Source organism: Neopsephotus bourkii, unplaced genomic scaffold (genome assembly GCF_033783945.1).
Source record: "Neopsephotus bourkii isolate Nb327-2 ecotype Australia unplaced genomic scaffold, CSIRO-AGI_Nbou_v1 NB_772, whole genome shotgun sequence".
NCBI classification, from domain to species: domain Eukaryota; kingdom Metazoa; phylum Chordata; class Aves; order Psittaciformes; family Psittacidae; genus Neopsephotus; species Neopsephotus bourkii.
The window spans coordinates 145815-168113 of NW_026901268.1; the positions used below are offsets into that span (position 1 = coordinate 145815).

The 22299-nt window shown below is 37.8% G+C and overlaps 1 protein-coding gene across 3 annotated transcripts in view; it reads right to left on the reverse strand.

Annotated features, from left to right (window-relative positions):
- PRR16 (proline rich 16) overlaps positions 1-22299 on the reverse strand; it is a 146424-nt gene that overhangs the window by 19959 nt on the left and 104166 nt on the right. Inside the window, exon 3 of one of the 3 annotated variants that reach the window (XM_061355080.1) lies at positions 12038-12169. The exons of the other annotated variants lie outside the window; for them this stretch is intronic. The gene's annotated coding sequence lies outside the window, so the exon portion shown is untranslated. Of the gene's footprint in view, positions 1-12037; positions 12170-22299 lie in introns of those variants that run through there. 3 annotated transcript variants of the gene reach the window in all.

Below are 22299 nucleotides of genomic sequence, written 5' to 3' on the forward strand. Positions count from 1 at the left end.
TATTTTATTTTATTTTCCTCTCTTTTATTCTGGGGCATGCATGCACATAAATACGTTTGTTTTCTAAAATGCAAAGTTCATCAGCTGTAACAATGAAATTCTGCATTTATGGCACAGCATTATTACAGAAACCATGTAAACCAGTGATACTATTTAATTAGCACACAGCATTAACCACTTCAAGGTGTATTTTGAATTCAGCCATCACATTTTGTACCCACTGCACAAATCACATAGAGGGCCAGAACTTGCTAAATAATTTATTTAATAATTTATTTATAGAATATCTAAATGCAAATAACTGCAAAGGTGTGAAATAGATGCTCTGATATTTAACCCAGAGTTTAGGTAAGCAATGCCTAAGTTACCTTAAACTTCAGCATTTTAAGCTTAATTTCTAGAGCTTGAACTAAACTGTTGAGATTAATTATAACAAGTTTCATAGTACTTTTAAGAGGTATATTTTCTTTATCCTCTATGCATTTAAACAAACCTGTTGAATGCATAAGTAAAAATTATATTGACACATTTTAAAGATAATATGAAGGTAATGTAAGACTTTTCAAAACAGTAATATGATTAAATTTCCTTAAGCCCTCTACCTGCATGGAGTGTCAGAAGTGCCAATAGCTACCTTGAAACTTTCTAGTAAGTGTATTTGTATTTAGACACTATGCTTTTTACGTTACTGACAAAATTTCTGTAAAAATGAATTTTCAGCTCGTTGCATGCCAGCAGCATGTCTGATGATGAGTATTTGTGGATAACACAAGATTTTTACTATCAGAAGGAACACATGGGCATGCCAACATGTCTATAGTCCTTTGTAAATATTATCATTTGTGACCATCGGTATAGGAGCAGCAAAATAATTCACATTTTCATAACAGGCATTTTCTTAGCAAATTCTTAAAAATTTTGGTTTTGTTGTGGTTTTGGGTTTTGGTGGGTTTTTTGGTTTATTTTTGTGGTTTTGTCTGGGCTTTTTTGGAAGGGGGTGAGTTTAGATTTTTCTTTTGTAATTATGAAATTTTGATCGTGGCCACAGGGATGAAATTAGTTTGTACTTGGCCAAATGTCAACATTTTATACAGATGGTGTCCCATTACACATTACACCACACCGGTGTTTTAAAGACATTCTTGGCTATAAACCACACATTTCTCTGCATTAGAGACATATGGAGGTCAGGTAATGTGTCACATGTAACTGCTTTTAGCTGAAAGTAAATACTTTATTTAAAACTATTTAAGATTCTGGAAGTTTTCCTCTCTCAGTTTTATCGATAAGAACTTAGAAACATGGATTATCTGAAGTTCATCTCTGCTACAGTGTTAACTCACTCCTGTGACTTGCTCTTAAATTCACCTTCCAAATCACTGCTTATACTGTTTTCTACCTGACTTGACTGGTTCCCAGGGGAAAGACTATGCACATTTCCCATCTCTATTGGAGATCCTGCAGTGTGCAAACCTCTTGAATCATTTACATGCTAACAGGCGAAAAGTCACCCTAAAATGTATTCTGAAGGAAAATGCACAATAAGCCTCTTGTTCAGGATCCAAGCATACATCCTAAGAGTTGTCTGGGCCCCACAGAAATGAATGCAGCAGCCACATAAATGATGCGCGTGAGTACTTTCACAGCAATTTCTAATACAAAGTATTTCAGCACAAAATTCTCTTTTGAACTTGCCAACACAGCTTGTGGAGAGAAATCTTAGGTACCTTTGAGACATCAAGAGTGTTCACCTGCAAGAATGAGCTGCAGAACTGGCCCCAGTGGCACCCATTTATTCCATCTCCTGTAGTGACGCCACATAAGAGATTGAAGGTACTGATGCTCATCTGAACACCATCTTTCCCAAATCCCAACCTTCAGTTCCACTGAGCTAGGGCAGGCAAGAGATGCAATGAGGTGACCGTAACGGAGCTATTACCATTAAATTATATACATGATATCAAAATTGTCTGTAATATTACTTCCAAGGTACAAAAAGAGAAAGCTGTCCACCGCAAAATGAAACTGTTGCACATTTAAAGGCCTAGAGCAAAGCTGCTTTACACTGAAGGGAAATTTGTAACTTGGGAAACTAAAATATATTGGAAGACAGGAGAAAAAGGCTGTGTGGGCCAAGTTGTATTTTGATTTGCATCGTAAGTATTTAGGACAGAATTTATATTGATCATACATACAAAAATACAGATGGAAACCAATCAAAAAAAATTTTAGGGAATCTAAAGTTAATATCCAGAACAAGAATTCTTATTGCTGAATACTTCTAAAGAAAGCAAACTGTTTACACATTCCCAGTACACAAAATAATTAACTAAAATATCACATTATTGTTTCAGTTTTGCTTCTATAGGAAGGTATAAGGTATTGAAATTTCAAGCAACTGAAATTTCAATCTCTGAAAGCCATTTTCCATTCAAAGTAATTTTAACTAGACTATGCCAAATATTCAACAAAAAACAACCGCTTCTGGTAAAACTGAGCAATGGTGGAACATTGCTTTGTCAAATGGAAGAATGGGAAAAAAGAAAGAAAAAAAAATTTAACTTGAACTTTTTTCCTAGACTTATCTGAAATTTCACAAAAGTTATTAGGATTTCAAGCAGTGAAGTTAGACAAAACCACCAGTTTACCTTGGAAGGGTCATTTGAAATGAATCCAGTTCTATGTCACTGCACAGCACAGATGACTAGAAAATAACATAACTACAAAAATTCAAATTTGAAAAGCCTGGAGTTAGTGACTACTGAATCCTGGAAATGCCTTTAATTCATAAAAGCTGCGGCCTTGCAACCTTATATATTTTGGGGCTTGTAGATATGCAAAGGTGGTTTGCAGGGCTGAGCCACTTTGCCCTGCTGGCCTTCACAGTCGATTGTGATCCAGAAACAATCATCCTTGTACCTAATTTCCCTGTGAACATAGATTGTCCAGGTACGGTCTGCTCAAAATGAATTAACTGTCCTTTTTTTTTTTTTTTTTTTTTTTCTGTTTGAAATGCATCCAGAGAAGGCAACAGAAGAGAGAGAGAAGAGAGAGAACAGAGGAAGCAAGAGATAAAACCACATTTTAAATGTTGAAATATCCTTCTACTAGTGAGAAAAGCAATGATCATTTCCCTCATCTGACTGGATTTTAACCCCAGTCTTCTGTTCAGAGACAACCATGATTCTCAATTAGAAATTACTCTGAGATATTCCCTCATTGCTTTTGATGCAACTATGCAATTTTTGAAGAAAATAATACACGAGTCATTGAGCAAGACAGTATGACTGCAGTTAATGATTCACTACAGATGATGGGAGGATTCTGATGAAAAAGAATTCTAAACAAAGAAACATATTTTATATGAAAACCAGACTTGATCTCTCCTCATTTCTGTCCTAGTACTCTGCTACCTAAAAGAATTTTGACTACTACCCTAGGGCACTAAGCAGAGAAATTATATGCAAAAGTTCTGTCTTGGGACGTGAAATGGCATGCAGTTTTCAGGTGGTTCTGCTAAATGTTCTCTGCCCATTCCAAAATTTTCATCCCACATGCCCAATCATATTACTCTGCAGCACTCCCTGCTCTTCTCCCAGGACGCATAGTCTTCCCTCACTACCTGCTGTGCCTGTAGTACCTACACAGTGCTCAAAACCAAATGAAGTACAGGCAAACCAGTTATACCAGCTGTCACACAGACACATAAGATGTCCTAACACAGTCACTGTAATTTATTCCATGAAACTAAACAGGACGAAACAGCAGCCTCATTATGGTGTCAAGCCCAAATCATCAGTATCATTACCTCCAGTTTTTTATTCTTCTTGACTGCTTCTACTGGTAATTTCTTTAGTAATTGCAAGACACAAGGAAGATTAAGTTTTTCTTTTAGATACCTGACTTTTTGGTATACAGCAATATATAACAGCAATATTTCCCAATTAGATACTCTTCCAGGGTCTACTGACCACCAATAACTAACTAGATAGATAGATAGATACATACATACATAAATAGTGAGATAGATGAAAGAAACATATTTCTATAGATGGGAGTAATAGAGAATGCCTCATAATATTTCCTTCACAAGTTTCTCTGGTTAAGTTTTTCAGGTAACTGAACCCCTGAAAAAAAGAGTCCAGATTAGAGAAGCAATTAGAAACTAAGTTCCATGTCAATCAAGTTACCGCAGTTAAGAGAACTGGGAAGCAATCGAGTGCCGAGATTTCACATAATTTCCACCTATTTGCATTCATGTGTACATGTAAAGAGTCTGAGCTGCTGTCTATAGTAATTTAATCACCCCAATTCACAACCTTTCATCTAGTCTGAACATTTTATGAGCGGGCTTTGGGATTATTTTATACACTTGTGATTTTTTCTCTCTGTAAGGCAAATGAGAGTACAAAGTAAATGAATACTTTCATGAAAAATTTTCCTACAGGATCTGCTATTACTTTAGAAATTACACTATTTTTGATCTGTTAAAAGGACACACTGCATCACTGGGTTGCTTCATCGCCTGTGACATTCAAATAAACAGTGCCTGCCGGTCCTACTGGTATTCAGTGGTAATATTGGCAAAGTAACTCTAATTGTCCAGCACTTCTGAAATACATTAAGTTGCTATTGAAACAAACGGACTTTGAGATAACTAACTGAAATATAACTGTGTACTTCATGTGTTCCACAAGTTACTAACATAGGCAGAAACACAGCTCTTTTTGTTTTTTTTTCTTGTTTGGTTTTGGGTTAGTTTTTTTTTCCTAAATGGACACAATATTTTGCTCAACCCTATATATAGGATTGCTACTGATATGAAAATTTATTAGTAAACTCAAAAAGGAAGTATTAAAGGCAAAAATTAATCCAAGTAACCAAATTACTTCTTATGTAGCACATATCTCTGAAAAATCACATCCAGTTACTAACTCAGCACACTACTGAATGGATTCAATGGGGCAGAATATCTACAGCCAGTACACTGACAGTATCAATGAATGGGAGTGACAGAAGGCACGTTCTTATGCTTGTGTGTTAAGGAATGGAAATAAAGGCATGATTATGCTCAAAGACATTATTATGTGATAACTCAAGGAAGCAAGTCAATGTTAAATTATAATGCCACTGATAGGGTCATTAACGAAATCTAATGAAAGTTTTGATGATTATACTCTCTGCTCCAACTATAAACAACACTGATATATGGTACAAATGATACAGCAAAACAGTGTTTTTATTTCAATTCACAAAGCAATAAAATTAAGAACGTGGTGGTGGCAAGACTGAACCAACCGTGGAAAGCATTCAGTGAACAGCCTGAAGCCACGGACATATATTTAGTGCAGATATCCACAGAGCAGGAAAGAATAGTACTAAACATGACATCAGACAATACACAGTGTTAAGAGACTGAAATTTATGAGGGAAATTCAGACACAGAGAAACATACACTTCGTGTTCTTGCTATTTTTTAACTAATTCAAGGAAATTAAGACTGAATCACCCAGAACCACTGCATACGTGAGAGAATTCTAACACAGCTTTCTGCAGATTGCTAAATCTGAAACAGTCCATGGCATACACATGCATCATCAATACCTATCTTTAATGCTATATTACTTTCTCAGCAAAACCAGGCTTAATATGTGGCTTAGAAAACATACATTAAAAATCTCAAACATATTTTCTGGAAAGAATTTCATAATTAAATTAGGCATTATTAGTAGTATCTTTCCATTAGTGAAACTCCACACGTTGCTGGATGCTGAAATAGGCAGCAACTTTGTGAGCCCATTTCTTCAGATAGTTTTACTTACCTCCAACCAGTTCATTAAAAAAAAAATACAGAAAAACTGAAGCTAGAAGGAGTAGTCGGAGTCCAGCTCAAAGCAGAGCCGACTTTACAGTTAGACCAGGTTGTTCTGGACCTTGTCCCAAAGAAATTTTAATGTTTTCAGCTATGGATACGACATGGAACTCTGAGCATCTGCTTCTAGTGCTTGCCCACTCTCATCATAAGACACATTCATGAATACCTTTGTCTTTCGATGCTTGAATGCATAAATGTATAAAATTCTCAAATTCTATAAGTGTTTAGGTTGGATGGTCTTTGAGCAACCTGATCTACTGGAAGATGTCCCTGCCCATGGTAGGAAGTTTGGAAACAGATGATCTTTAAGATTAACCATTCTATGATTCTATGATATTTGGATATCATTAAGGTAGCAGTTATACAATAAAATACTTAGTCTTAAAAGGAATCTGAAACTAAGACTTTGTATGTCCACTATCTTCTGAAAAGGGATTTTGAACAGCATAATGAAGATTCTCTATTTACTGTTTCCTTGAAGGTTTCCACACATGCCTACAGTCAACCAAGTGGTCAAGAGTTTCTCCATATGTGAACCTGACGTCTTTCTTTAAAAAATATTTTTTTATAAAAAGATGATTTTAGTGTTATTTGCTGTTGAAGGATCTGCAATAAAAGGAAGCCTCTTCAGAATGGGGTGTCATTATTATTCACAACAGAATTCTTAATTTATTGCTATGAAAAACACTAAAGGCTCTTATGACATGCTCATTTTCTTCTACTCTTTAAAAAATATTGTCTGTGACAGTTAGAATAAGTTATGCTGTACCTGTGAGTACAAATAGCTCAAAGAGACAAAATTTTAGCCTTTGAATCATTCTCAGTTTTCTACCCATACTCCATAGTTTCCCTAACCACAGCTCACTATGCTGTTTTGTTGTTCCATACCTTTTACTTAAATCTTTTCCTTCCTTGGATTATGAATTTCAACATAATTTATGTCTAAGGAAAAAGAAAAAAAGAAAAGCTTGAGCAGAACTAATCTGTACAAGCATGAACATCTAGCAAGGTACAAATATATTTTCTTTACAATATTATTTTTCTAGCAAATTGAATTTAATTTCAGTAGAGACAGATCTCTGCAAAATTCACATGAGAATACAGGAAGAAAAATTGCTTATAGCAACAATCCTTCCTTTGGAGATGTTAGTAAATTATAAAAGAAAAATCTATAAGCGCTGTGAAATGCAAAATTATGCCTGGGTCTTTTAAACAGGTATTTGGCACAGAAAGGATTCTAGATGCTGCACCCAGTCCAGTATCAGGCTGTCTGTGCAAACTAAAGTTATCAAGTGGTGTTACATTCCTGCAATATGTGCAGTTTTGTAATTTACAATGTATCTTTTATTTTTGGTATTTAGCATTTGTAAACATATCTGTGTTCTGAGAGAAGACACCTTAGTGTATTTTTCAAAATACCTCTGTATCCTTGCAATTTTTCAGAGGATATAGGAATTTCATCTGTAAATAAAAATACCTAAAAACCATCTAGCAGTCTGCAGTAAAAAAACAATACCAGTTATATGGTATCTATTATTTATTTTTCTATGGTAGGTAAATATTAAAAAAACAAAACCAAAAATGGACACCAAAACAAAAATAAAATATGCAGAGAATGAATTCCTCTCAATGTAAGTGAACAGTTTTTATGCAAAATAGTATAAGCCTTACTAACTTACATACCTGTATGAGGTTTAGACCAGCAACATGTTGCCTTCAAACCTGGAGAGCTGCATATCCAACAAAAATCAGTATGGTCCAGAAAGGCATGTGTGAATCATTGCAAGAAAGAGAATTTTGATAAAGCAATATAATCAAGTTCATGAACTTATTAAAAATGTCTTAACCTTCCCAGGTAGGCTGGAACAGATACTACATTTTATTAATTTATCCTTGAGATTAATCTTAGGAATTTCTTGGTGCAACTCTATACATTCCATCACTCTGTGATGGAATAGAGGTTTGCAGCACCTTTCTGTGATTCTACAAGATACTTGGAAGTTCTGTGTTTCAAACTTAAGAACTATGCTGCAGTCTTAAAGAGTTTTCATCAAACAGGAAAAGCTGATTTACTCTGACAGCTTTGTTTAGGAATTCTTTCTGTTTAAATAGACAATGTTGTCAAAATTTTATTATGCAGATTTCAACGTGTTGTCTCAAATATGTTGAAATATGAGGCATTTGAATGTAACTACTTCCAACTAATACTAATCACTTAAGTAAAGTAACTTAAAACCTTACCACACCATTCCCCAACTAGACAATTTAACCCCCTTTTTCTAATTATTACACAAGCTGCTTGAAAGAGCGTGCAACATGAATGCCTCCATTTTCAAAAGATAATGTCATGCAAGAATAGCTCTTAAGAAGCAATGTTTCTATAACCATGCACAGAGCTAAAATTTGTCACAGAGTGGAATAAACTGATTATTTATGTTCTCCTGTGAATTAACCTTTTTAAAGCACTACCTGTTTTTCCTTTTTTTTTTTTTTTTTTCTATTGTGAGCATACATCTAATGATGAAGTTCAACAAGGCCAAGTGCAAAGTCCTGCACCTGGGTTGGGGCAACCACCAGTAACAATACAGTGGGGGAATGAAGGCACTGAGAGTAGCTTTAAGGACTTGGAGTCGTCCTTCTTAAAGATGGATAGATGAAAAAATGGACATGTGCAGGCAACATGCACTTACAGCCCAGAAACCCAACCTACACATCAAAAGGAATGTGACCAGAAGGTCAAGGGAGGTGATTCTGCCCCTCAACTCCACTCTTGCAAGACCCCAGCTGGAGTATGGCATCCAGCTCCGGGGCCCTCAACATAAGAAGGATGTCGACCTGTTGGTGTAGGTTTAGAGGAGGGGCGAAAAGGTGATGAGAAGGCTGGAGCACCTCTCCTATGGAGACAGGCTGAGAGAGAAAAAAGAGTCTGAGGAGACCTTATAGCAGCCTTCCAGCCCCTCAGGGAGGCCTACAAAAAAATCTGGAGAGGGACTTTTTGTAAGAGCAAGTAGTAATCAGACAAGAAGCAACTTTTAAACTGAAATGCATTAGGTTTAGATTAGATATTAGGAAGAAATTCTTTACTGTGAGGGTAGTGAAACACTGGAATAGGTTACCCAGAGAAGTTGTGGATGTCCCATCCCTGGAAGTTTTCCAGGCCAGATTGGATGAGGCTTTCAGCAACCTGGTCTAGTTGAAGATATCCCTGCTTATTGCAGAGGGTTTGAACTAGATGACCTTTAATGGTCTCTTCCAGCTTAAACCATTCTATGATTCTGTAATTTGACTGATACACAAATGTAGAGAATATACTAAACAGGTTTCAATATTGCCAATTTACACGTCATTGTGGCAGCGAATAAAAAGAACTCTTAAGGATATCAGCCTTCACCCACACAGATCTTTTTTACTTGAAGCAGCTACTGAGAGATATCAGTCTCCCCCTCCCCACCCCTCTCTCACACTGTTCCCCTCTTCTTGTCCCCTTGTGTTTTTTATCAACTGCTTTGCCCAGTGGCTACTCCACAAATGCATGATTCTAAAAATTCTTTTTGACATCTGTTTCCAATTCATCTTTTTTCATGCCCTTTTCTTGCTCCATATCCTATCATGAGCACAGTGGGCCAATTCACCCCTGATACAACTAATGAAACCACTAGCTCTAGGGGTGGTTTCGGTCTAGTCTGTTCAGAGGGTTAATTTTTGTCTAAGCTATTTAAAATGACATTTCAATGAAATTTCCTCTTAACTGTCATGTTCTATAACATGCATCTCTACTTGTGTACTTTTCATTTATTCACAGCATTACCTCTATGGCTTTTATAAAATGTTATCTAGTTCATGCTGCACTTCTTTTATTTGAAATCCCAGGAATGTTCTTAGGTTTCCTGTGGTTAAGTTAGTCAGAAAAGTTTATGAGAAAAACTTCCTGTTCAGCCACAAAGACTTCCAGGCATTATATTTAAAAAAAACACCCCAATAGTAGCAAACACATGACGATGTGGAACTAAACTAAATGTTCTCTGCTCATTCCTTATACATTCAATATAAACCCAACAAATATTAAATACTATGTATTTAATTTATTGTACCAATTCATTCCATGTGGCCTTCAGAAAAAGATATGCTGTGACAAAGCCACTGTAAAACTTATTACCTGTAAAACTAATCTAAGATGGGATGTCAGACAGTGGTGATACAGTCACAGTACTTTCTAGGTGGGCTTGTTGTTCTTGCATCCTTCTTTCACCCTTTCTTTTTCACCTCTAGTTTACCCTCCACTTTCCAATTCAGCGGGATCCTTCCTTTCACTGACTCCTACTGTTCATCCTCTCCTTTTCAGCCCTGCAACATCATGGCATAATTTTGACAACAGTCATTTGGCCAGCATAATGTCTGTTCCTTCCACAGAGTTTCTGTGCTGAAAATTAAGGTTAGGGCCTTAGGAAGGAGGAAATAACTTCCTGTTCTTTGCAGTACTTGTTGCAATCAACAGCCCTTCAATAAATGTAATCCTCAGCAATGCCCCGGGTCCAGACAACTGGTGCTTGATCCGTTGACAAGTATTAAAGAGACCCAAATCATAACTGATCAATAAAATGTTATGTCTTAATAAGAGTAAGAAGTAATAGCATAAACTTGTGGTTATTTGCTACCACATTGTTATGTACAGATAAGCACATTCAAAAAATGCTTAAAAATGTTTTTAGATTTTTCATGTTTGAAACAGTAGTAAGCACTTCCATTGGAGTTGGAGCTTTGGCTTTATAAATAAATTATTAAAGCACCATTTGAAAATTATATGCCATGAAAGAAGCCTCATATTTTGAAACCTTGACCAAAGAAGCATTTTGCCCCCTACTTTTTCTAGGAAAAATTAGTATCTTGGTAGCTACATTTAAATATTTGCTTTCACATAAACATGGGAATGACATAATTGCTGAGGGAAAGAAAATACATTTAAAATTTCAACACTCTGCTGAAATACTTGCTACTGAACATGTTGAAAAAACTTCTCATGTAAAATGAATGTGGTACCTGTACAGACTGGGCAGCCAGAATACCCTCCGTCAGCAAGCAAAAGTGATGAAAAGTGAGTAGGCAAAATTTTTTTTTTTTTTTTTAATAACTCTAATCACTTTAAGCTCTTTGGTTCAGAAAGGCATGAATAAATAATGAGCAATGACCAAAAAGTTGTCCAAAGAAAAGAGGCCAAACTTTTCACTGTTGTATATCACACAAAACAGATGGTAAGTGATGAAAACAAGTTACCACAGTAAATTGGATCCAAACCAAGAAACTACAGAGTAAAGTGAATCATTAAATCTCATGTGCTTGCGGCACATGAGCTGCTCAGCTCACCAACAGCTGTGTTTCTGTCCTTTTCTGTTCTTCCTTGGGAAAGAGGGGAGAAATGTGTTTCTCATCACCCTTTCCCTACACTCTTCTCATCATCCCTTTGTATCTCATTGCTGATTGCTTTTAAGTGAATCCAATTTACCCAATTCTCCTTGAGTCATGTTGCCATTTACTACCAGTCTTCAAAAACAAAAAAAGGCGTGAGAAAGACTATATTCATTATTAACCTTTCCGCCCACATACTAAGACTACAGTGGTTAGCTACAGCAACAATACAATACTGCTTATAAACTTAGTTCATCCTGTAGTATCTGCTCCATCAAATATCAACTATATTTAATTGCAACCAAAGCTTACAGGGTTTCATTGCTTATATGCAGTGCAGTTTGTGAGGTTCCTTTATAGATGTAAAACAATCCAAACTGCTTGCTAACCTCATGAATGACCTGGTGATTGTCAGTCAGCTCTAAGCTGAGAAAAATTTAAAGCAAATTGAAGCTGGGCAGAACCTGCAGGGCTCTCGCCTGTGACGCTCTGCAACAGGCTCCTGGAGGCACCTTGGCAGGGCCGAGTGCGGTCGCAGCCTGACCCTAGCAGGGGCTTTTCCTTCCGTACAATGAGCAGCCAGGGACTGGTCAGCTGAGGGCAGCGCTGCCTGTGCTCAGCCTGGGGGAGTCCAGCGGAGCCCTTTCCCACTACAGCCGAGAGAGGCTCCCGCGCAGCCAGGGCTCAGAGACTTCTGCAAGCCAGGCTCCACCCCAAGGACTCCTGTGGGCAGAGGACGTCGGCCAAAGCGTTGCTGTGTTACGGAGTCCTTGCAGCCATCTGCTGCTCTGTTTCTCCTATTCAAAAGGTGTAGTGGCTGGACCAGTTTCCATGGGAAACACCCTGTCCTGCCTCACACCTCTTCCTGTGCAATGGCCATGACCCAGGCTCCTGCAGGAGAGAGCAGACAGTGCCTTTAGCATGTGGAAGGCTGCTACACTTCAGAAACTCTGACATGAGTTTCTCATCTCTTCCTGCCACTTACACACAATATCCTTTTCATGAACATACATAATAATTTACTCAACATATTGTAATGAAAGATTTTCCAAATTAGAACAATGCTGTGTAATATCATAGGAAAAGGGTTGTTTCGGTATCTATGACTGGTTTCCAAGTTTTGGCAAAACCCAAGCTTGTCTCCAAGCAGCTTGCAAGTTAGACACAGTCTTGAAATATTACTTTTTGTTTTTAAAAATCAGGTCAGCACAGGAAAACAGAGAAGTATTCAGGATCATATTCAGTTGTTTACACAGCTTTCAAATGTATAAATTACAAATTAGGAATCATCATAGGTGAACGTCATTCAGGAGTTGCGGTTACTGAAAAGCTTTTAAATCTGACACAGCGATGCACTTTGATTTCTCAGAAACATATTATGACTGAGGTTGCAGAATTATCATTAATAGATTTAGCATGACAAATAATTCATTATAAAAATTATTGTGAATTATAAAAATAAATTCCTAATAAAAAATTGGCTTATTGGCCTACACAAGCTTTCCTGTTGAGACTCGTAACCAATGTTAGCAATCAGGTACTATCTCAATGCAGGTAAAAGCATAGTAAGTTGTTGGAAGGAGTCTCACAATTTGTTTTTGTGAACTATGACCTTTTTTGTCAAAATACATGGGAGCACTGAATCTTTATGAGTCTCTTGCCCAATCAGTAATTATTGATATTATACATGGTTATAAAAATTTCAGTGTATTTATTGCTACTCTTTTTCTAGTCCAATTTTCCAGTAGAATTTCAATTGACAGTTTCTCAGCAGGAGACAATGTGAGACTCACTGATGTATTTAAAAATGCCTTAACATGATGTGTTGTATATCAACTATTGCAGACTTTCCCAAAGGAAAGATTAAAAAAAAAAACCCACCCAAAACAAAACCAAAAAACAACCCCCCCAAAAAACCCAAACAATTTCCGCCTCATACTTGGTAGGAAAAAAAAAAATTCACCAAAAACCAACAAACAAAAACCCAGTAAGTCCCTAACAGAAAAAAAGCCTGACTACTATCTTATTAATCAATTACGAGTGGTGATATTTCTGTTGCTAAAAATCCATTTGTTTTTCATGCATATCTACAGGCATTGTTTTAGAAAACAAACATCCATGAGAAGCTCTTCATTATGTATTCATTACTTTACTGTTTTTATGACAACTTGGTGCAGAAATGTTATAAATTCTCAGAATTAGCATGTTATGTTTGCTGACCTTAAGGCTGATGAAAACACGTATTTTATTAGAAGGTTTACTGAAATCACATCAAAACACACCTCAAGTTCCTATTTCAGTTATATTTTTCTTCTCAGTTACACTGGTGAAGCCCAACCACCTCTCTGAAATATATAATGGTATATATACACGAAAACATTTCTCCTGCATCCTTACATGCTTTTTAAATACTCATCAAGCCAAGACTAAAACCAGCATCCATGGGGCAAGGTTGATTCTTTTCGTTCATTTAATGGTAATATCAAATAGAAGCAGAAAGGCTTAGATACCTATTTTTATTTTAAAAGTTCATTAGGCCTGCTGTTGGAAACTTATTTCCATGTATCCATGAATTAGCTTTCTCCTAAATATTTTATTTGTTAAGTTAAAGCAACTCAGAAAATCTTAACTTCCAGGAAACCTTTAAGAGTATGAAATAAAGTTTTCTTTTCTCCCTGAACTTTTAATTGGCATATTTTTTCTGATTATCAATTATAAGGAAAGGATGTTTTCCACTAGCAGCCTCACTATATCTCAGCACTCTTACACACCAAAACCACTCTACCTCTCTCCCTCTCTACCTCTCTCCCTCCTAACTGGACAGTGAGGAACAAACAGAATGAAAGGCTCATGAGATGCAAGTAAGGGCACGGGGAGATAAGTCATTTCCACAGGTTGCAGTTCTTCATGAACTGCTCCAGTGTGGGCCCCTTCCATGGGATGCAGCCCTTCAGGAACATGCTGCTCCAAGTGTGGGTCCCTGTGAGGTCACAAGTCCTGCAGCAAACCTGCTCCAGTGTGGGCTCCTCTCTCCACAGGCCACAGCTCCTACCAGGACCCTGCTTCAGTGCAGACTGCTCATGGGATCACAACCTCCTTTGGGCATCCCCCTGCTCTGACACCGGGTCCTCCACAGGCTGCAGGTGGAGTCTGCTCCACCATGGACCTCCATGGGGTGCAGAGGGACAGCCTGTCTCACCATGGTCTGCACCATGGGCTGCAGGGAAATCTCTTCTCTGGATTCAGAAGCACTTCCTTCCCCTCCTCCATCACTGACCTCAGTGTCTGAAAACTTGTTTCTCTCACAAATTCTCACCCCTACAGCTGCAATTGCAGAATTTTGGTTCCCCCACTTTTTTAAATATGTTATCCTGGCAATGCTACCATCCACACTGATGGGCTCGGCCTTGGCCAGCGACAGGCCCACTCTTTGCTGCTGTCATTGGCTCTATCTGACACTGGGACTAGTAAGGAAGGTAAGTCTTTATGAATCACTGCTTCAGTATATAGCCGCTAAAGCGAACAAGTCTAACGCAGGTGGCCAGGCATGTGGCCTGGGCTGTACTTTACCATGCTAAAACCTAAGTGAATCAAATAGCAAACCTCTGTACTAAACACTTTATTTGAAAGGCTGTTACAGAGAATGCTTGCCATCTGTAAATGTTTAATAACTACCAGCATGTATTTTTTATAGAATATCTGAAGTTGGAAGGGACCCATAAGAATCATCAAGTCCAACTCCCTGTTCCTTGCAGAACTGCCTAAAACTAAACAGTATGACTAAAAGCATCACCCAGCCCTCCACAAACTCTGACAGGCCTGGGGCTGTGACTACTTCCACGGGGAACCTGTTCCAGTCACCGACCACCCTCTCAGGGAAGAACCTTCTCCTAACTTCCCTAGCACAACATATCTTTGCTCCAAAGCCTACAGACTCCTTTGCATAACAGCTAAAACACTTCTGTCCTTATATTAATCTATTAACTTTGGTGTTGTGATGGCTGCACTTTATTAATAACTCTCCTAGAAAGATGTATTCTGAACTAGCAATGACAGTAAAATACTGGAGATGTACACTCACTGGAAGAAGTATTTGTTATCTATCCTAAGAGTTACACTATCAGCTACCATACTATCATTATAGAAAGACATCACTGTGGATACACCATACACATTTAAGATGGTACCAACGTATCTTTGCATGATCATGTAAATGATCCCAAAGAGGAACCATTCACACCTGTTTAGGGACATAAGCTAGGCTGACATTTATACTATGCCATCAGAAGTTCATTTCTTCATATCCCTGCATCAAGCTGACTCTTCCGGCACTCTATCTTTCAAAGTTCTTAATCACAATTGAATTGCCTCTCCTGATACCACACATCAAGTAAAACTGCTGATGTGACTAAATACTTTTAGCAGCATTTAATCAAATCCCTGCTTCCTGAAGCATGATAATTTGCATTCCATCCTTAAGGACATGCATAGGCCATGTCCTTATGGGCATAGGGACAGGATCATAAAACCAAGGAATGGCTTGGGTTGGAAGGGACCTTTAAAGGTCATCCAGCCCAACCCCTCTGCAATGAGCAGGGACATCTTCAACTGCTCAGAACCTCTTTCAACATGACCTTCAAAAGTTACAGCAATGTGGCATCTAGTACCTCTCCAGGCAACCTCTTCCAGTGTTTCGCCTCCTTCATTGTAAAAAATTCCTTCCCTATATCTTATCTGAATCTGTCCTCCTTTAGTTTAAAACCATTACCCTTTGTCCTGTTGCTACAGGATGGCTGAAAAGTCTGTCCCCATTTTTCCTAAAAGCCCCCCTTTAAGTATTGAGAGGCTGCAATAAAGTCTCCCCGTGGCCATCTCTTCTCCAGGCTGAACAACTCCAACTCTCAGCCTGTCTTCACAGGAGAGGTGCTCCAGCCCTGATCATTTTTGTGGCCTTCCTCTGGACCTGCTCAAACAGATCTATCTTAAACTCCAGAGCTAGATGTAGTACTCCAAGTGGGGTGTACCAATGCACAGTAGGGTGGCAAGATCACCTCCCTTGGCCTGCTTCTTTTGATGCAGCTCAGGATATGGCTGGTTTTCTGGGCTGCAAGTGCACACTGCTGGCTCATGTCTGGCTTTTCATCCACCAGTATCCCCAAGTCTTTCTCCACAGGGGCCTCTCAATTCTTTTATCTCCCAGCCTGTACTGGTACTGTGGATTGCCCTAACTCAAGTACAGGACCTTGCACTTGGCCTTCTTGAACTTCATGAGGTTCATATGGGCCCACAACTCAAGTTTGGCCAGGCCCCTCTGAATGGCATCCCATCTCTCAGGCTTGTCAACTGCACCACTCTGCTTGGTGTAGTTTTCAAACTTGCTGAGGGGTGCACTTGATCCCACTGTCTATGTCATTATCAAGGATGGTGAACACTGCAGATTCCAATACAGATCAATAGCCACACTCCAGTCATGGTATTTGTCCCACCAAGCACTGCAGCTGGGTTGTCCCCTTTAATTTCTCTGATGTATTTCACCAGTATTCTTTGCTGTTTCCTACTACCTCAGGAGCCACTGTCTCACCTCCATAAAAGCAAGTCTCAAAGCAACAGCCTCAGTGCCCTCACTAGGACCCCATCCTTCTTACTTTGGTGTGCCATTCCATGGCTTGTCTAGGGCAAGTTTAATATTATCCTCCTTCCCTTCAAGTCTAGTTTAAGGCTCTGTCAATCAGTGCCACTAAGTCAGGAACAAAGTCCCTCTTACGCGTTTGAGAAAGACAGATCCTGTCCAACACCAGCAAGCCTGGTGCTGTGTAGACCACCCCATTATAAAAAAAAAAGCCTCAAATTGAGACGGTGACATCAGCCATGGAGCCACATATTAATGGACTGGGTCTGTCCATTTCTTCCAATATCACCGCCTGCAACTAGAAGGATAGAGTAAAAACTCTCAAGTAGGCCTACAGCAACATGAGGGTTAATAATGAACTCCTAAGAAGTCTTGTACCTTTTATGAGAAGCTTGGCTGTGTCCAAGGAGAGACATGAAAAAAGCAGATAGAATCTGTCACTGCCTGAGATGTTCTTCCAAGACTTGCCACTGCATCTGGGAAAGAACAAGCAGTTGGTAGCACCTGGAGCACCCGGCAATGGCAGCCTGACAGACACCCAGAAACAGACTAATTCAACTGAAATATCACCAGGCTTGCATCTCTGCACCAGACCAAGGCTGTACAGATGGGAAGCTGCCTGGTAGATGTACATCAACTATAAATCATCAAGGAAAACAAGTCAAATGAACACCACCTATCCCACCAGGGAAGTCAAGTTGTAGCATTCACTTCCAGCTCCTCCATGTACAGGGTTGACACTCGCATGTCTACCTCTACCATCTATCTTGCAGTAAAACACAAACCTTTGTAATTTTGACACATTACTGTTGTGAAGCTAGAATAAAATTTGTATTCTGGAGAGTACATAATGTATTTTTATGTTGTTTTTGTTTTCTTCCCACTTTTGACACCTATTCAGCAGCACTGATTAATCTGTTTGTCCTCCAAATCATTTGATTTTGCCCCCAAACCAATGAAAACTCAGCTTTAAAATCATTCTATATATAGCTAGATGTGAGAAATCTTTAGTTTTCTCTTTGGCATTCTTTTATTCCTTTAGGCCCCTTTAAACTGAAAATTTATTTTGTTGGGATATTGCACCCTATACAGTCTCTTTAGTTTTAATACTTTCTTGTTCCTAAGTCAGCTAATATAAAATTAACTTGATGGCATCAGATATTTCCTGAACCGACCTTAGCAAATTCTCTAGAGGCACAGAATGTCATTACCCATTTCTATCACAAGTATTACACACTTAGAGGTTAAAACCTGGACAAATGGAAACCCTGCTGAATGAAAGAAACTCAGTATTTTTATCCCTGCATTTTAAAATAGCAGAGGTATGTTATTTTAAATACTTGATTCCTAGTTTCCATTCAAGGGAATTTCTAAGCATGTAAAGCCTTATCAGTGAATATTCCATTAAAATTATTTCAGGAAAGAAGTGTTTTATTTCAGCCTTTTGATAGATTTACTACTATGTTCTAGAAAACAGACCAATAGCTCAGGGTATTGAGGATAAAATACCTTTGGAGGGAGGTTGAGAGGCCAAGAGAACCTCAGGCTTTTAGTCTTCAGGCAAAGAAGGTCAGCCCCATTTGACAAAAAACTACATATATTTCTGATAGAAAGATTTTGATGTTGTTTGAAGAGATAAAAAAAAATGCCCACTCTTTTCTCTCCTCCAATATTCAAGCATGAAGAACAGTGTCAGAATCTTTATTCTGAATATTTAGGAGGAAAAGCACTGACCATAATACTACAAATCATTTCATCCCATCAGACACATCAAGGAGCCGTTCAGTGTGTGAAATACAACACCTTTAGTTTGTGACAACCATAGACACTTCAGTTTCAATCACCTGCTTAAAAGCAAACTCCATAGGATAGGGAATCTGGCTGTCCACTATCACTCAATGCATGCCAACACATGGAATGTAAGTGGTTTCCTCTCTTGTCCAATTCTTGGTACTCACTGTTGATAAGGATGTTTCCAGCGAAAAGAGAACTGAGAGTATCTGGATATCCTTTATGAGCATTTTGTTGTCACATCTAATAAATTTGAGTGATATTGATCCAAATTAAGTAAAGCTAAACAGAGAAGCAAACATCCCATTCTAACACTACCGTGTATTTGTGGAGATAGAAAGGAAGGAGTTTGAAAGGAGAAGATAATGAAGGGTACAAAAAGCCAAACTTTTGAACTACCCAAATACCAAGTAATTCTGGTAGAATTAAAACTTATGTTGCGGAAATAGCGTGGCTTGTGTTTTCTGTAATGCACTGAGGTACTGTCCTCTTACTACACTGACCTCCAGACATGACTGGCTATGCAAGGGATATAATGTCCCTTATATCTGATTTAGTATCAGGTCTAGAAATTCTGCTGTGCTAGGAATAGTCCCTCTAGGAAGAAGACTGTTCTTGCCTCCCAGTGCTCCTCCTCGGCAGTGAGATTGTGCATCATATCTTCTTCCATGCTGTACCTAAAGGGCAAGTGTCAGAAATACTAAACTCCTACTAAGTCATTAGAATATCCTTTTAAATTTATTATTTTCCTGGTCCACAGGACAGGATGTAAAGCAGTTAACCACAGTTTCTTTATTTACTATATGCTACTAAATTTTATGTTTTCTATGCATTCATTAATAGGTTCTACATTCATATGACAGCTAATAATAAAACTCCCCTCCTGCTAATTCTGAAAGTCCTACTGAATAGCATATACCTTTCTGTATTTCTCTACCTTAAATTCTAAGCACTAGAACTTAACTTTTAATGAAGATATCACTCATTTTTTTCAGTTACATCCTAAACAGCAAAAGTGATTTTTATTCTTTTATTTAGTCAGTGAGAGATACATTTCAAACACTTGCCTGTCTAGGTAATGTAGTAAAAGTTAAGGTTTCAGCAAATTTATTTATGAACATTCTTCAATACCTCTGTACTTTAAAACTTCTGTTGTAAATGGAGGCGGCTTTCAAATACAGATGAATTTTGGTGCTTTCAGCATGGACAGAATGGCCTGATTCTACTTTTTCTGATTCTGCTATACCCACTGTTCCAACTGTGCTAGAGTAATTTTACAAGTGTATGCATGTTCCATGCTTTAAATAAAAAAAAAATTTAAAAAAAAGCCCCTGTTTCTTACAGATACAGAAAGGCCCATACTCTCTTATAACCCAAAATAAAAGAAGGAAAGCAAGGAAAACAAAATTCACTTAATCTGTTCATTTTTTTGGTACTCATTCTATTGGACTGGTGTAACACAGTATGAGGAAGCCAGTCCACATGGATATATATAAACTTTGAAGCTGTCTTCAGTCATGTCCTTCAAACATTTCATCAGTACAGAGATGTAGTACTGTCCAATGCAAAATAAGTGCATTTTCATCTGTAACAAATACTACATAGTAGCATAAGCATCTTTCTTCATGTGTCTTGCTATACACCGTTGAGAAATAACTGATATATAGTTTTCTCATAAGAGTAAATACATGATATTGTGAGAAACAGCAAGTTTGGGGTTTTTTTGTTTTGTTTCGTTTTTTTTTTCTTTGTATTACCTTCAATTCGTCATTATTTTCTTATATCAAATATTTGCAAATCTAACACTGACCAGAGTGGCTGTCACTGTGGAACCTTTTTTACAAACAAGGACATAACTGGAACGTACAGACATACAAAGAACTATTTATGTAGTACCAGAAAGATTCTGTAAGTAATCCTTTTGCAGTGGGTGTAAGGAAAGTACACTGGCTTTGTTTCAAAGCTCAGCTTTTACTAATGTTAGCTGTAGTTCATCTTAATGACTGCTAAATACAAATGTTTTGTCTCACACAGATCTGAAGCAAAAAAATTAAGATTGTAAGGTTGGACCACATAATCACATTGAAACTGTGAAACTACAGGAAAATGGTCATCCATTAAAATTACAGTATGTTAGTTACTCCTTGGTGACAGTAGATTATATAATTTGTAGCTCTCGTACACAATCACAACTGTATTTGCAAAAAATAAACCCCAAAACATTCTGTAGCCATTAGACATATATACTGAAAGATTTTATCATCATGATTGTTTTTTCACATACTAACTTATCCAGGAAAGAGACTGACATGCACTAATAACTTTTACTTAGCAAAAACAACATTGAACTGGAAAGGAAACACACACTTCGATGAAAAATTCTGCCACTGACTGGCTGTCTTCTTGCTCTCTTATGCTTAAAGCATTACAAATTAGGTTACAAGTATTAATAATAACCTACATAAAGAAAAAAAAGCTCTGAGTTTAATGTAGTCATTATCATGGAAGCACTGCTGAAGAATATACTTAAATTTGTTCGAAGTTGGTTTTTTTTTTTTAATTTACCTATTAGATTTCCAAGTAAATTATTTCTTCCGTTACTGCTTGCAAAATTGCACAGAAGTCAGCCACAAGATCAGGCAAACAACATCAAGGGACAGATCTGAGTTGAGAAAACTCATATAAAGATATAATTTCTTATTAGGAACATAATTTACAACCAACAGTGAGGCAGACTGTGCTCAGTTCCTTAAACAGTCCTAGTATATACATCAAATAATTCAGGATGAAAGAAGAAAACTCTTGAGGAGAAGATACAGCAGTTTCTGGAGCTCTGCTTTCTATCTTCCCCAAGCAAGGCAGAAAAATGGTCCTGGTCTTACCCACTGTTCAAAGCACACTGTTGCTTTCTATCAGTGGCTGTTTATGTTCTACTTCTTTTACTGGATCAGAACTAACTTTTTTCCATCTACCTGTAAAAAATATTTTTACATCAGAAGAACAGATACATAGTCCTGCAGTATTGTTTTTTGCAAAAAAATCCTGCAAAATATTCAAGGTTCAAGGTTCCTCTTGGTCATACCTGCATGAGAGATTTTTACCTCATTTTTATAACCTGACAGGAGACTGATTATCTCAACAGCAAGAAAACTGCCCCAAAATTTTAACACATTCAGCATCACAAACCACTGGGCAACCTAAATGTTGTCCCACCTGCTTACGCTGATGAAATATTGCAACCCAGCTGATGGATACAGTGCAAGGTGCAACTTCTTAACAAAACCCTCAAGGATTTAGGAACATGGGGACTTTGCTATACATGAATAAATATGAAAAAACAGAGAACAGTAGGAGACTTGCACAGGTCGACATATACTGTGCAATGGACTGGTGACAACTCTGCTGCAGCAGGATACCTGATCAAGTCCATTTATTCCAGCAGCTCCAGTCTTAGCTACAAAGAGAGATCTTCGACCAACATGAGCTAGCCATGTGTCAAATCATTTGAGATGAGGCATGAAAGCTAACTTGCATGTGCTCTCCGGATCCATCCCAAGACTACTAAAGATATTTTGTCAAAACTATGACTGAGAAACTTGCT